The sequence below is a fragment of the Pristiophorus japonicus genome, chromosome 9 (assembly GCF_044704955.1).
Source record: "Pristiophorus japonicus isolate sPriJap1 chromosome 9, sPriJap1.hap1, whole genome shotgun sequence".
Classification (NCBI taxonomy): domain Eukaryota; kingdom Metazoa; phylum Chordata; class Chondrichthyes; family Pristiophoridae; genus Pristiophorus; species Pristiophorus japonicus.
In genome coordinates, this window is record NC_091985.1 from 2,362,913 (window position 1) to 2,376,440 (window position 13,528).

The window sequence follows — 13,528 nt, forward strand, 5'->3', positions numbered from 1 at the left end:
CACCAACTGCTGCTGGCTCTCGATCTCCCGCTGGGCCTTTTATAGGTCGCTCCCGCGTCTCACCAACTGCCGCTGGCTCTCGATCTCCCGCTGGGCCTTTTATTGGCTGCTCCCCTCTCACCAACTGCTGCAGGTCTTGGCCCTCCAAACCGTGGTCGAGGGTACATGTCGACTATGCAGGCCCGTTCTTGGGTTAAAATGTTCCTTGCGGTTGTAGACACGTACTCCAAGTGGATTGAATGTGAGATAATGTCGGCTAGCACGTCCGCTGCCATTACTGAAAGCCTGCGGGCCATGTTTGCCACTCACGGCTTACCCGATATTCTGGTGAACGACAACGGCCATGTTTCACCAGTGCTGAGTTCAAAGAATTCATGACCCGTAACGGGATCAAACATGTCACATCTGCCCCATTTAAACCAGCGTCCAATGGTCAGGCAGAGAGAGCAGTGCAAACCATCAAGCAAGGCTTGAAGAGGGTAACTGAAGGCTCACTGCAGACTCGCCTATCCCGAGTCCTGCTTAGCTACCGCACGAGACCAACTCACTCACTGGGATCCCACCTGCTGAACTGCTCATGAAAAGAGCACTTAAGACTCTCGTTAGTTCATCCTGATCTACATGAACAGGTAGAGAGCAGGTGGCTTCAACAAAGTGCATACCTTGATAGCGCAAATGTGTCACACAAGATTGAAGTCAATGATCCTGTATTTGTATTAAATTATGGACAAGGTCCCAAGTTGCTTCCCGGCACTGTCGTGGCCAAAGAGGGGAGCAGGGTGTTTCGGGTCAAACATTCAAATGGACTCATTCACTGGAAACACTTGGACCAAATCAAACTCAGATTTACGGACTACCCTGAGCAACCCACCTTGGCCGTTACCTTTTTTGATTCCCCAACATACACACCAGTGGCAACCGGCACCACGGTTCACCACGAAGCAGAATCCATCATCCACAGCAGCCCAGCAGAACCCATCATCCACAGCAGCCCAGCGAGGGCCCAACAAATGACTCAACAACACCAGCTTTCACACCGAGACGATCAACCAGGGCAAGAAGGGCCCCAGATCGACTCACATTGTAAATAGTTACACTATTGACTTTGGGGGAGAGTGTTGTTATATATGTAAACTTGTATTTATTCTGTACAGCCACCAGAGGGCTCATCCCTTGGAGTCCCAAGGGATCCCATAATCCCTTGGGAGCACAGGTATTTAAGGAGGCCTCACAGGTTGGAGAGGCACTCTGGAGACTTCAATAAAAGACTAAGGTCATACTTTACTTTGAGCTCAGTGTTCAGTCTGACTCTTTCTCCATACACAACAGGTATGGTAGAGAAAGAAGCGTTAGCATGCGTATAAGGTGTTAGGAAAATGCACCAATACCTGTTTGGGCTTCAGTATGAGCTTGAAACAGACCACACGCACTCATTTCATTGTTTTCTGAGAGCAAAGGTATAAACACCAATGCCTCGTCCCACATCCAAAGATGGACACTGGCATTATCCCTTATGATTATGTCATCCGCCACAGACCAAGCACTGAAAACTGTGCTGATGCGCTTAGCCAGCGACCATTGCCCACAATCGGGGTGGAAATACCGCGGCCCACAGACTTGCTGCTGGTCACGGATGCCTTCGAGAGCGAGGGGTCACCCGTCACGGCTCGCCACATTAGGACCTGGACCAGCCAGGATCCTGTAGTCTCAAGAGTAAAAAGGTGTGTCCATTCCCAGGGAAATGCAGGATGAAATTTAGCCTTATAGACGCAGCAAAGATGAATTGTCTATTCAGTCTAACTGTCTGTTATGGGGTAATCGTGTTGTTATGCCAAAAAAAAGGCAGGGAAACTTTTGTGCGAGATTTACACAGTCCCCACCCAGGCATTGTCGTGATGAAGGCCATTGCCAGGTCTCACGTTTGGTGGTGTGGAAAGTATTTTTTATCTAAGCTGATACCATACGGTATTTGTGTGCCTTTTGATTAAAATGGAGTCCTGGCCCTTCCAGAACTTTCTGCATTTTAGCAGCCAGCTTGCATAAACAGCTAAACCTGCTGTTAGATGGCTGATGGCCATCAGACAGCTAGGAGACAAGTCATGCTGAGACAAGTAACCCCCCATGGTGCTCTCCTATTGTCTACACTACAGGAGTTCCATGTCACCCCACCCTTATCTTCTAGCCATTATCTCTTTCCGAGACCTCATCCATTTGATGCAAACAGATAAACTGACCAGGAAATTGAAACAATCCTGACAACATACAAGACAGGTGATAGCCCATTACCTATGACTCATGGAGTAATGGCCGTTTGGCTTTCTGAGAACCCTGACAAAAGGAAATATCTGGATACCATGACAGGACCAGGGTATAGTAATTAACTCTTTATCTGTATTCACTGACTGTGAGACAGAGCAATACACAGGGAGAGGCCAGAACTTTGGTTTTACTGTATAAATATCTTGTTAAACTGAACCATTTCGGAGGTGTTTACTTAGCCCTTGACTGAGTGTGACCTACCCCTTGCGAGCAAGTAAATTAAAAAGGAAACTTCTACCGGAGCTGTAAGTGTCGGAGTCATTCTTTTCGGAGGTCGAGATTTCGACAGTTATTGGAGGTTCCACCGAGATGCATACTCTCTGTTCTGTGAGTAAAACCGATACAGGCATAGTGCCTCTCCAGTGAAAGGCTTCAGTGGCCAAACAAGGTGAGCCTTTGCTCACAAGAGGTTTCTTCACTGTTGAATCGCAGATGTAATCTGTTGTCCACAGCTGAGGTACTGCATCTACAAGACTCGGCATTTAAAAGTTAAAGGTATTTTTTTTTATAACCATTTCTTTCTCAGCTCGCCAGCAGAAGAGAACAGGTTCTGGAAAAAACCTCGAGACAGCCCGGGGAAGGTTTCAGTAGGTAAGGGAGCGCTAGTCGATCGAAAAGGGTTCCAGGTTCTTATGTGATAAGATTTTTATTGTTTTTAATTCGGAAGGGGTTCTTATGTGATAAGACTATTAAAAAAAAAAGGAAAAAGAAAGCGCTAATCGATCGAAGGTTCTTATGTGATAAGATTTTTATTGTTTTTAATTCGGAAGGGGTTCTTATGTGATAAGACTATAAAAAAAAAAGAGCGCAATCGATCAAAGAGTTTGGGTACGGAACCTTAAGTTTTATCAGTTTTTATTAGGATAAGTTAAGGACTCGGTCTGTAGTGGCGTACAACGCAGACTGAGAATTTGTTTAGAGGTTATGATTTGTGTACTCACGGGAATATTGTTTGTTGTCCTTGTATTACTGTTGGGTGCAATACCTTTGTGAGTCATTGCCATTAGAGAAACGGGAAGAGTCACTAGGGAAAATTGTGATTCGGAAAAAAAAAAACACAAGGATTGATTAAGAAAAGAAACAGTAACTGATTGATCAACTACGGTTGGTTCGTGCCAACATATCTCACACACCCAGACTGAGCCCGAATTAAGAGCCTTTTCAGGCCACGTAACGGCCAGGAGAAGTGGGCGTAGAGAACTCGGTTGGCCGAAAGGATTGTGAGATCAGAAACTGTGGGAAAATCTTAATCATTCAGAATGGGGGCTGGAGCAAGTAAAACACCACAAAAGGCACACCAGCCTATGTCATGCTCCAGAATTGTGGTCAGTCTTCAATTGACCAAAGAAACAAAAACGGTAAAGTGGACTAAGGGTGAAAACAGGCCATTTCCACCCGATGGTTCATTTAATTTAGAGAGAACAACTTGTCTCGAGAAGTGTCTTATAAACAGAGATCCAGGTAGAAAAAAAAAGGAAAGTAATAGAAAAGGCCTGGTTTCCGATTCTTCAAGTCCATGTAAAATTAACAGAGGAAGTAAATCAAATGTAAAAAAAAAGAGAACCTGATAGTGACTTTTGGATTCAAAAAAAAAATGAAGCTAGCAAAAGAAAAAGCTTTATTGAATGGAGAGAGACTTGTGAATGTCTTGTCTTTGAATGAGAGTGCGTGAATGTCTTGTCTTTGAATGAGAGTGCTTCTGTCTTTTTTCCTTGTGTCTGGAAACCTGTTTGGAAAGGTTGTGGAACTGCCTGTTTGTTTTAGCTCCACCCACTTTTTCAAACAAAGTGAAGTTTTTTTAACCCTTCATAGTGTTGTCCTGTATGTGGGAAGTTTAAGACATTTTAAGTTAGAAGTGCAGGTGTGGATTTATTCGGATGAGAGGTTATGGAGCTAGGAAATGCACAAAGGATAGGTTTGTTGAGACATGGTCCCGGTGGTTAAAAGTTGTAATGCCTTTTTTTTTTAAAAAGCCTTTGTGGGTCTCTCGAGGTGCAGGCTGGGGGAGTACACTCTCATTGTCCTTGGTGTAAATTCTTGGTACAAAAGCTTCTAGCTCAGTAAGAGGATTTTTTTTGATAAAGAGTGACAGTACAATAGTTGAATTGGGATTTTGAGATATTTCAGGTGATCTCTTGATCAACATTTTGGGTGTATTGGAAAAATCTTGGGTTTGGAAGCCTTTTAATAAAATTAGAAAACAAGTACTTTACATTCTGTGATCTGTGAATCACTATAAGCATAAATGAGAAGTCCGTGTAACACACAGATTTGTCCAGTTCAGAAGCCCACACAAATGGAGGTTTGTCCATGACCTACGAGCTGTGAATGAATCTACTATATTCTCACAATGCTTAAAGGATGTGGAATGAAGTATCCCGGAATGCTTTCCAGAACCTTAAGCAGTCCCTCACTTCAGCACCAGCCTTGGGAATTACCAGATTACACTAAGCTATTCAACTTATTTGTGCATCACAAGTCGGGTTTTGCACAATCTGTTTTGACTCAGTTACATGGGGACAGGCAGCGACCGGTAGCATATTTCAGTACCCAACTAGACCCAGTGGGACGCGGACTATCGGGATGTCTTCCTTCGTTGGCAGCAGCTTATTATGCTATGCAACAGGCTCAGACAATAACTCTAAATCATCAGACCATTTTGTATATCCCACACTCTGTCGAGATTTTACTTACTAAATGTGCCACCCAACACCTAACCTCCGCAAGAACCACTAAATACGAGGTCGAACTGTTATCAAATCCGAATCTTATCATCAAAAGATGCACTACCTTAAATCCAGCCACTCTACTCCCCACGGAAGACGACGGCGAACCCCATTCATGTGAAATGGTAACCGAATTAGTGACTAAACCACGTATCAATCTAACAGATGTACCAATGTGTAATCCTGATCTAGTGTACTATGTTGACGGATCAGCCTTACGAAATGATAGGGGCCAACCTAGAGCGGCTTATGCAATTGTAACTCAGTTTAATGTTGTCGAAACAGCCTCTCTTCCAGACTCCTTTTCAGCCCAACAAGCCGAATTGTTTGCATTAACTCGAGCCTGTATTCTGGCTGAAGGACACAGAGTTAATATCTACACTGACTCCAGGTATGCTTTTGGGGTATCACATGACTATGGACAAATTTGGAAGATTCGCGGGTACCTGACTTCTTCAGGAACCCCTATCAAAAATGCAGAACAAGTGGAAAATCTCCTGCGAGCCATTCAATGCCCCTTGAAACTTGCCATTATCAAATGCCAAGCACATACAGGCCAGTCGAATGAGGTGGCACTTGGGAATGCCAGAGCTGATAATGCAGCTAAGTCAGCAGCTCTGTCGAAAGGGGGGATGCAGGTGTCATTGTTCCCACTAAGGAAAAATAATTGCTCAGACCCGCCACCCACTATTAATGATGTGCTGACCTTTCAGACACAGGCCAGTACGGAGGAGGTGGTGACCTGGACGAAGGATCAATGTTATAAAAATCCAGAAGGAATATGGGTTCACCATGACGGCCGCGTGGTGGCCCCTAGATCCTTACTTCCATGGATTGCCCGATGTGTTCATACATTCACACATGCAGGCAAAGGGGGATTGGCAGATTATATTTTGGCAACTTGGTATGCACCAGGTATTTCGGCAATTGCAAAACAAATCTGTGAAAATTGTGTTACCTGTCAGACAATGAATCCGGGTAAGACGGAAAAAGTAGAATCTGCCTCCCACCCAAATCCAGTCGGGCCTTTTGTACATTTACAAATGGATTTTATTGAATTACCTATGTGTATGGGATTTAAGTATGTATTAGTTATTGTAGATGTGTTCTCTAGATGGATTGAAGCCTTTCCATGTAAAAAGGCCGATGCCACTACTGTTGCTAAATGTTTGTTAAAAGAAATCGTACCGCGCTTCGGAATCCCTGCTAAGCTTTCTAGTGATAACGTGTCACATTTCACGGGAACTGTTATAAGAGAAATGTGTAAAGCTTTACAGATTAATCAACATTTTCATTGCAGTTATCATCCACAATCAGCTGGACTTGTTGAAAGATATAATGGAATGCTTAAAAATAAGCTGGCAAAACTATGCAATGACACTGGACTGAAATGGACAGAACTGCTGCCCTTAGCTTTGATGGTAATGCGATCTGCAACCAACAGAACAACAGGCCTGTCACCACATGAGATAGTTCTGGGACGTCCCCAACGACTACTTTTTACAGCACCATTTACTGCAAAACAGATGGACATCCACAAAATGGAGGAAAATATGTTCAATTATTGTATTGCACTAACCAAATGTATTTCCAGCTTTCATTCACAGGTAAAGGAAGCTCAAGTCAAGCCAGCGGAAGGGAAGTGTCATAACCTGGAGCCAGGGGAATTCGTTTACATCAAGATTTTTAAAAGGAAAAGCAGTCTACAGCCAAGATTCGAAGGACCATACCAGGTCTTGCTGGCGACCAATACTGCAATCAAGGTAAAGGAAAGACCAACATGGATCCACGCATCCCATTGCAAACGGGCACCCGACCAGGAGGAAGGGACGAAGGAATCAGAGGAACAGAAAAAGGAAGACTGAATAAGGAACTGTATGGACTATGGGGACTGATGGTGCTGGGCTTGACAGGGTTTTACTTTGCATTATTGATTACACCAGGGGTACAGACCCACCACCGAAGGGAATTGCACGTAAACGTATTTATGGCACTGAGTCATAGGTATGCTCAAGAAAGAAACTTGTCGAGTTGTTGGATATGTTTCCATGTACCTGTCCACTCCAGGGGGGATATTCCCCTGAGATCCGTCCCCTTTAACGAATCAGAAATGGTAGAATGGTTGACAGTGCAAAACAGGACAAAACTAACTAAGGGGCCAGAAACGAAGGAGCAAACAGAATGGAGGTCGGCAGGGTATAAACTTACAGCCTTCCAGGGATGGTACCAGCCCAATTATGATAATAACCATCAGCCTCCCTTCCTAAGCATTACTCCCAGAATAGGAAATCCTGAAGGTATAATATGCCTAGTGAATAATGAGACTACAGGACCAGAAATGGGACGCAGCAAGTGTTCCCAAATGACTAAATGGCAAGCCACAACTAATCCCACTGAGAGAAAGATAGCAACCGTTGGCTGGACAACGGTCCATAACAAAGCCCCAGGTGAAGGGTGGGAAGGTGAGACCACTCGAGTAGGGATAGTGCGAAAGGACCAGGAGCTGACGCCCTATAATTGCACCTACTTTATTTGTGGCCATAAAGCCTACCCATGGTTACCAGCCAACTGGACAGGGTCCTGTTACTTAGGATATGTGGTACCCCTTATCAGATCAGTAAGGACTCTAAGGGAGGCCTATGGAAGTCATAGATTTAAATGGGATTTGACGTGGCTAAACGGAATATTCAAGGTAATGGTGCCACCCTACGGAATAGCATCGACCGAATGGCAGTTACGGGAACTGGCTAACTTAGTAGAATCAGTAGCCAACGCAACTTCCCAAGCCTTTGAAGGGATAAATGACGAAATGGTAGCTATTCGAACAGTGGCTCTCCAAAATCGTATGGCCTTAGATTATCTCCTAGCCAAGGAGGGAGGAACATGCGCATTAATAGTTGGATAATGCTGTACGTATATCCCAGATAAATCAGAAGATATTGGCAGTCTAGCTGAAAACATCAGGATGGTTGGGAGCCCTGGGGAAATCTGTGGGACAGGGTTTGATCATATTCCTGCTGATAGTCTTCGCCCTGTATCTATTATTTGTCATCGTTAAGTGTTGCTGTGCCAGGGTGGGAGAAACTATGTTACCTACCGAGACCACGGCTAGAGTTATGGTAGCAACAACTGCTGAAGGCTCTTGTGTGGAAATGGAAATGGAGAGACTGTACAAGATCAGAATGGATTGACTTGTCCTTGTGAAGGACAAAATGGGGGAATGTGGAAAGTATTTTTTATCTAAGCTGATACCATACGGTATTTGAGTGCCTTTTGATTAAAATGGAGTCCTGGCCCTTCCAGAACTTTCTGCATTTTAGCAGTCAGCTTGCATAAACAGCTAAACCTGCTGTTGGATGGCTGATGGCCATCAGACAGCTAGGAGACAAGTCATGCTGAGACAAGTAACCCCCCATGGTGCTCTCCTATTGTCTACACTACAGGAGTTCCATGTCACCCCACCCTTATCTTCTAGCCATTATCTCTTTCCGAGACCTCATCCATTTGATGCAAACAGATAAACTGACCAGTAAATTGAAACAATCCTGACACAATACAAGACAGGTGATAGCCCATTACCTATGACTCATGGAGTAATGGCGGTTTGGCTTTCTGAGAACCCTGACAAAAGGAAATATCTGGATACCATGTCAGGACCAGGATATAGTAATTAACTCTTTATCTGTATTCACTGACTGTGAGACAGAGCAATACACAGGGAGAGGCCAGAACTTTGGTTTTACTGTATAAATATCTTGTTAAACTGAACCATTTCGGAGGTGTTCACTTAGCCCTTGACTGAGTGTGACCTACCCCTTGCGAGCAAGTAAATTAAAAAGGAAACTTCTACCGGAGCTGTAAGTGTCGGAGTCATTCTTTTCGGAGGTCGAGATTTCGACAGTTGCCCGGCATTGACTCGGACTTGGCGTCATAGAAACATAGAAACATAGAAAATAGGTGCAGGAGTAGGCCATTCGGCCCTTCTAGCCTGCACCACCATTCAATGAGTTCATGGCTGAACATGCAACCTCAGTACCCCATTCCTGCTTTCTCGCCATACCCCTTGATCCCCCGAGTAGTAAGGACTTCATCTAACTCCTTTTTGAATATATTTAGTGAATTGGCCTCAACAACTTTCTGTGGTAGAGAATTCCACAGGTTCACCACTCTCTGGGTGAAGAAGTTTCTCCTCATCTCGGTCCTAAATGGCTTACCCCTTATCCTTAGACTGTGTCCCCTGATTCTGGACTTCCCCAACATTGGGAACATTCTTCCTGCATCTAACCTGTCTAACCCCGTCAGAATTTTAAACGTTTCTATGAGATCCCCTCTCATTCTTCTGAACTCCAGTGAATACAAGCCCAGTTGATCCAGTCTTTCTTGATATGTCAGTCCCGCCATCCCGGGAATCAGTCTGGTGAACCTTCGCTGCACTCCCTCAATAGCAAGAATGTCCTTCCTCAGGTTAGGAGACCAAAACTGTACACAATACTCCAGGTGTGGCCTCACCAAGGCCCTGTACAACTGTAGCAACACCTCCCTGCCCCTGTGCTCAAATCCCCCCGCTATGAAGGCCAACATGCCATTTGCTTTCTTAACCGCCTGCTGTACCTGCATGCCAACCCTCAATGACTGATGTACCATGACACCCAGGTCTCGTTACACCTCCTCTTTTCCTAATCTGTCACCATTCAAATAATAGTCTGTCTCTCTGTTTTTATCACTAAAGTGGATAACCTCACATTTATCCACATTATACTTCATCTGCCATGCATTTGCCCACTCAATTAACCTATCCAAGTCACTCTGCAGCCTCATAGCATCCGCCTCGCAGCTCACACTGCCACCCAACTTAGTGTCATCCGCAAATTTGGAGATACTACATTTAATCCCCTCGTCTAAATCATTAATGTACAGTGTAAACAGCTGGGGCCCCAGCACAGAACCTTGCGGTACCCCACTAGTCACTGCCTGCCATTCTGAAAAGTACCCATTTACTCCTACTCTTTGCTTCCTGTCTGACAACCAGTTCTCAATCCATGTCAGCACACTGCCCCCAATCCCATGTGCTTCAACTTTGCACATTAATCTCTTGTGTGGGACCTTGTCGAAAGCCATCTGAAAGTCCAAATACACCACATCAACTGGTTCTCCCTTGTCCACTCTACTGGAAACATCCTCAAAAAATTCCAGAAGATTTTCAAGCATGATTTCCCTTTCACAAATCCATGCTGACTTGGACCTATCATGTCACCTCTTTCCAAATGCACTGCTATGACATCCTTAATAACTGATTCCATCATTTTACCCACTACCGATGTCAGTCATGTGTGCATCAGTGCAACACTTGCATACAACTGAGTAACACACCTGTGGAGGCTCCGCTGAGTCTGTGGTCATGGTCCTCCAAACCATAGTCCAGGATCCACATCGACTTTGCCGGCCCCTTTCTCGGCAAAATGTTTTTAGTGGTAGTGGACGCTTACTCCAAATGGATTGAATGTGTAATTATGTCATCCAGCACGTCCACAGCCACTATTGAAAGCCTCCAGGCCATGTTCACCACCCATGGCCTGCCCGATGTCCTCGTCAGTGACAACGGACCGTGTTTCACCAGTTCGGAGTTCGACGAGTTTATGACCCGTAATGGTATCAAGCATGTCAGGTCTGCCCCTTTCAAACCCGCGTCTAACGGTCAAGTGGAGCTGGCTGTCCAAACCATTGACCAGAGCCTAAAACGCGTGACTCACGGCTCCCTACAGACCCACTTGTCCCGCATTCTTCTCAGTTACCGGACGAGACCCCACTCACTCACCGGGGTCCCTCCTCCCGAGCTGTTAATGAAGAGAGGCCTCAAAATCAGGCTCTCCCTTGTACAGCCGGATCTCAATGATCATGTCGAAACCAGAAGGCAACGGCAGCAATGTTACCACGATCGGGTGGCTGTATCACGTGACATTGCTGTTCATGACCCTGTGTTTGTCCTGAATTATGGTCATGGTCCAAAGTGGGTTGCTGGCACGGTTTTGGCCAAGGAGGGGAACAGGGTGTTTGTAGTCAAACTGTTAAATGGCCAAACGTGCTAAAGGCACATCGAGCAAACCAAACTGTGATTCACAGACAACCCAGAACATCATCATCGACCAACCAACACACATCCAACCATCAGTTGACCCTTGTGTCAGTCACGAAGATGAACCTACCATTCTCGACAGTCCTGTCAGACCGACTGCTCGGCAATGCAGCAATGGTCCCACTAACTCACCCAAACTTGGGTTCGAACTGAGAAGATCAACCAGGGAGCGGAAGGCCCCGGACCGTCTCAACTTGTAAATACAACTTGTACCAAGGACTTTGGGGGGAATGATGTTATGTATGTTAACTGGGTGGGCACGAGTGTCGGAGTACCAATGGTCACTGGCAGACACGTGCAAGCCGGGTATATAATGTTGGCAGCCATGTTGAATCCTCACTTTGAGAATAAATAAACTGGAGTAAGGTCATGCCTGAACTAGCTCACTGTACTTAGCCTCGTGGAGTTATTCGATACTTAACAGTGTACACCTCAATCAGGTCTCCCCTCAGCCTCCTCTGTTCCAAAGAAAACAACCCCAGCCTATCCAATCTTTCCTCATAGCTAAAATTCTCCAGTCCAGGCAACATCCTCGTAAATCTCCTCTGTACCCTCTCCAGTGCAATCACATCTTTCCTGTAATGTGGTGACCAGAACTGCACGCAGTACTCCAGCTGTGGCCTAACCAGTGTTTTATACAGTTCAAGCATAACCTCCCTGCTCTTGTATTATATGCCTCGACTAATAAAGGCAAGTATCCCGTATGCCTTCTTAATCAATTTATCTACCTGGCCTGCTACCTTCAGGGATCTGTGGACCTGCACTCCCAGGTCCCTCTGTTCATCTACACTTCTCAGTATCCTACCATTTAATGTGTATTCTTTTGGCTTGTTAGACCTCCCCAAATGCACTTCTCCGGATTGAATACCATTTGCCACTGTTCTGCCCACCTGACCAGCCCATTGATATCTTCCTGCAGTCTGCAGCTTTCTTCATTATGAATCACACGGCCAATTTTAGAATCATCTGCAAACTTCTTAATCATCATCCCTACATTCAAGTCCAAGTCATTGATATATACCACAAAAAGCAAGGGACCCAGTACTGAGCCCTGCAGAACCCCACTGGAAACAGCCTTCCAGTCATAAAAACACCCATCAACCATTATCCTTTGTATCCTGCCTCTGAGCCACTTTTGGATCCAACTTGCCACATTGCCCTGAAGCTGACCCTGACCCTGTCCTGGGGCGGGTGGGGGGGGGGGGGGTGGGGGGTGTGCGGTGTACCCAGACGCAGGCAGCCTGTCACTCAGAAAAACCCACTAAAGATGTGTGTGCTAGTGGCCAGCGTGGACCATTTCCCATACCTCGGGAGCCTCTGATCAACAAGGGCAGACATCGATGACGAGATCCAACACCGCCTCCAGTGCGCCAGTGCAGCCTTCGGTCGCCTGAGGAAAAGAGTGTTCGAAGACCAGGCCCTCAAATCTACCACCAAGCTCATGGTCTACAGGGCTCTAGTAATACCTGCCCTCCTGTGTGGCTCAGAGACATGGACCATGTACAGTAGACACATCAAGTTGCTGGAGATATATCACCAACGATGTCTCCGCAAGATCCCACAAATCTCCTGGGAGGTCAGGCGTACCAATATCAGCATCCTCATTCAGGCTAACATCCGCAGCATTGAAGCACTGACCACACTCGATCAGCTTCGCTGCCGGGCCACATTGTTCGCATGCCAGACATGAGATGTATGAATACAAAGGGGCTGCAGGAGGGGTCAAATCTAAAAATCATGGTTTAAAAACTAGTATTAAAACACTCTACCTAAACGCATGCAGCATTCGAAATAAAGTAAATGAGTTGACGGCACAAATCATTACAAATGGGTATGATTTGGTGGCCATTACAGAAACGTGATTGCAGGGTGGCCAAGACTGGGAATTAAACATACAGGGGTATCTGACAATTCGGAAAGATAGACAAGAAGGGAAAGGAGGTGGGGTAGCTCTGTTAATAAAGGATGATATCAGGGCAGTTGTGAGAGACGATATTGGCTCTAATGAACAAAATGTTGAATCATTGTGGGTGGAGATTAGAGATAGTAAGGGGAAAAAGTCACTGGTGGGCGTAGTTTATAGGCCCCCAAATAATAACTTCACGATGGGGCAGGCAATAATCAAGGGAATAATGGAGGCATGTGAAAAAGGAACGGCAGTAATCAAGGGGGATTTTAACCTACATATCGATTGGTCAAATCAAATCGCACGGGGTAGCCTGGAGGAGGAATTCATAGAATGCATACGGGATTGTTTCTTAGAACAGTATGTTACAGAACCTACAAGGGAGCAAGCTATCTGAGATCTGGTCCTGTGTAATGAGACAGGAATAATAAACGATCTCCTAGT

The 13,528-nt window shown here is 45.4% G+C and overlaps 1 protein-coding gene across 1 annotated transcript in view; it reads right to left on the reverse strand.

The window, feature by feature from the left end:
• Nucleotides 1–13,528, reverse strand: part of LOC139272915 (protein EFR3 homolog B-like) — a 1,121,614-nt gene that overhangs the window by 462,258 nt on the left and 645,828 nt on the right. The gene's annotated exons all lie outside the window — the stretch shown is intronic.